This window comes from Pteropus alecto, unplaced genomic scaffold (assembly GCF_000325575.1).
Source record: "Pteropus alecto unplaced genomic scaffold, ASM32557v1 scaffold161, whole genome shotgun sequence".
Classification (NCBI taxonomy): domain Eukaryota; kingdom Metazoa; phylum Chordata; class Mammalia; order Chiroptera; family Pteropodidae; genus Pteropus; species Pteropus alecto.
Window position 1 is genome coordinate 8,018,417 of NW_006432943.1, and position 2,791 is coordinate 8,021,207.

Here is a 2,791-nt window from a genome sequence, read left to right on the forward strand (position 1 = left end):
GGGCCCCCTGTCTCCAAAATGTAGCCACCACACCTCCATCCTTGAGCTATTCAGTAAAAGAATTCAGGGGGAATAGAAAAATTGCTGAGTTGGTGAAGAGAGAGGTTAAGTGAGATGGCCTACTTAGTGTTTACCTGCCTGGATTTTGTGTCAGCACATCCTTGACCTTAGGGATCAGACGAGCTTTCTGAGGGCACAAGTCCTTGGGCCAGTGAATCCTCCCTAAGGCGCCTAGTCAGGTGCTTAAAACCCAGTAGGTGTTCTTCCTCTTCCCTTGCCTCCAAGGATCTGGGCGCAGTAAGCCACATTGTTTTCTGAAGCAGCAATCCCAGGCCTTGGCTAGAGAGGGAACAGATGTCTAACAAAAGGGAGGCACTTCAAGGAATAGACAAATTGACAAAGCCCAAACAAAACTCCACTTTGCCTGGTAGCTCTCCAGCTTCTATTCATTTGGAGAATAATTTGGCTTCGAGTGAAAAGCACCAGATTTGAAATCAGATGGCTCTTCTTTTTTTTTTTTTCCTTTTTCTTTTTCTTTCCCTTCCTGCTTTCCTCTCTCCTTTCTTCCCTTCCTCCCTCCCTCCCTCTGTCTCTCCCTTCTTTCCTTCCTTCCAAGTCAGTGAAATAAACTTATTACTGGAGAGCAGAATTTGATTTAAGAGATTCCTCCGTTTCATCCTGATCCTCCTTGGAATGCAGCCTAGGGAGGCTAACGTGTGAAATGATTACTGCCTCACTGGGGTCTCCTGTCCATGATTAGAGAAGCAGTTGGGTAAGAATCAGCTCTGACTGACATCCAGGCCCTGCTTTTTTGTTTAAATCAACTTAAGGAAAACTTTCCAGATGTAAAAGCGGTTGACTCATTTGCCTAGTGACTGAGATCTTTCATGGAAACTCCCTGTGTCATAAAAAGCAGAATTAGAATTAGTCGTTTGCAATAGGTTTGAATGGCCAACATTCATACTCCTGAAAGGAGAGAAATGATTTTGCTCTGGGGAAGCAGTAAGGGTTAAGAGGTGAATGCCTCTCCACTAGGAATTTTCTAAGCTGCTAAATCTAATTTTATTTGCACTAAACTTGTTGCCAATTAAGATTAAATATTAGCCTGAAATGCTGTATCTCTAACAGGAAGTCCCCCTTTTAATTGCTTATGACGGGACTGATTTTTGTGGGTCTGTGGAATATAAGAGAACAGCTAATCTATAAACTGCAGTAGAACATTAAGATTTCAGAATAAATTCGAAGAGGGCTGAAAATGAAATGTCCAAGTGGAAATTGTTAATTTTTTATGAAAATGTTTTCCTGTGCTGTGGCATTGATGGTGTGTATTTAAAGTATTTTTGTATTTCTTCTGGTTATCCCCCCCCCACATTAAAATCTTTATAACTTATTGTATTTATGCTGATTACTGTTAACTTTCCTCTTTACAAAATTGTGCCTCAGTGAATGTCAAATATTTTTGTTTCTTTGTAGTTTTACTTTATAATTTTGTTGAAATAAATATATCTTCTATTAGAAAACATTAAAAAATAGACATAATAAAGAAATCTAAGAGTTGTTTTTTATAGAGACCTATACAAGAGATGAAACTTTGGCAAATCAAATCAAGAAAAAAGGGGAACAACCCCAGACTGTAGAGCCATGGTTAAGAGAGATGAAAACTTAAAAGAATAAAAGTTAAACATCTATGCAAATACTTAGTAAATGGGTGATTTTCAAAAAAAAAGAATCACAAAAATATAACTTCTTTTAAAAGGCAAAGAATGTTTTTACTTTGCCATATTTTTTATCACTATATCAATTTATTCAACAAATATGTTTTGCTCAGTGATGTGGGATTTATACAGGTGAGTGGGACAGGACCTCTCCCTTCTGGAAACTTAAAACCTAACAAGATTTGTCGTTGAGTGATTTATACCTATCTTGCTCCCAAGGTATCTTTTAAAGCTGCACTATATTACATGTAAGCTTTTAAAATGAGGCAGAGAGAAAAAAAAAGTGGTACTAAGAATGAGGATAAAACAACCATAGTGCAAGAAAAAATTTTCAAAGTGTCATAAATATAAAATTAAGTGCTCCAGAGAACTTCAGAGGAGAGACTCCTTTGGGCTGAGAGAGTCAGGGAGGGCTTCACTGCGGGCAGGAATCTTTTAGTGAATGATGCTGCCATTCTCAAAGAACCAGCTTTGTTGGTTCTACCACATTCTTAACTTCTGCTTCAGTGTGATTTGCATAGCACTGGTACTGGCTGACAGCTCAATGGTTAGACCACAGTCCAAGGTTTCAAGTTGGTTCTTCTGGGGATTCAGGTCCCTCTGGCCTTTGTCCATAGGTCATACCTGTGACTCTCGTCAACTTTCTTACATGGTAAATGTGTGTTGGGTGTGGGCAGGGCTGAAGAGGGTGTTGAGCACAGAATAAAACACAGATCTGATCGAATCGCCCACTTGCTCATGTAAAGTTCAGGCTAGGAGAGCTGCCAGGCCCAGCACATTTTTTCCAGGCTCCTTGCCATGAAGAGTGGAGGCACTGAAGCCACCCCAGTCCACTGTGGGGTAATAACCACCCTACTCTCTCAGTTTCTGTCTTGGTGCTGAATTCCTTCAGGTTAGAATCCCTTTTTTTTTGTTTTCTTGGTGAACTGTTATTTTTCCAGCTCAAATGTCACAGTCTCTATTAAGATTCCAAGGTAAAGACCTCTGAGCCAGAAGAGGTAGAACTCCTTCATCAGAATTCTCATAATCCTGTGTGCACATCCCACTTACAGTTTTTGCCATATAGTATTTTAGTA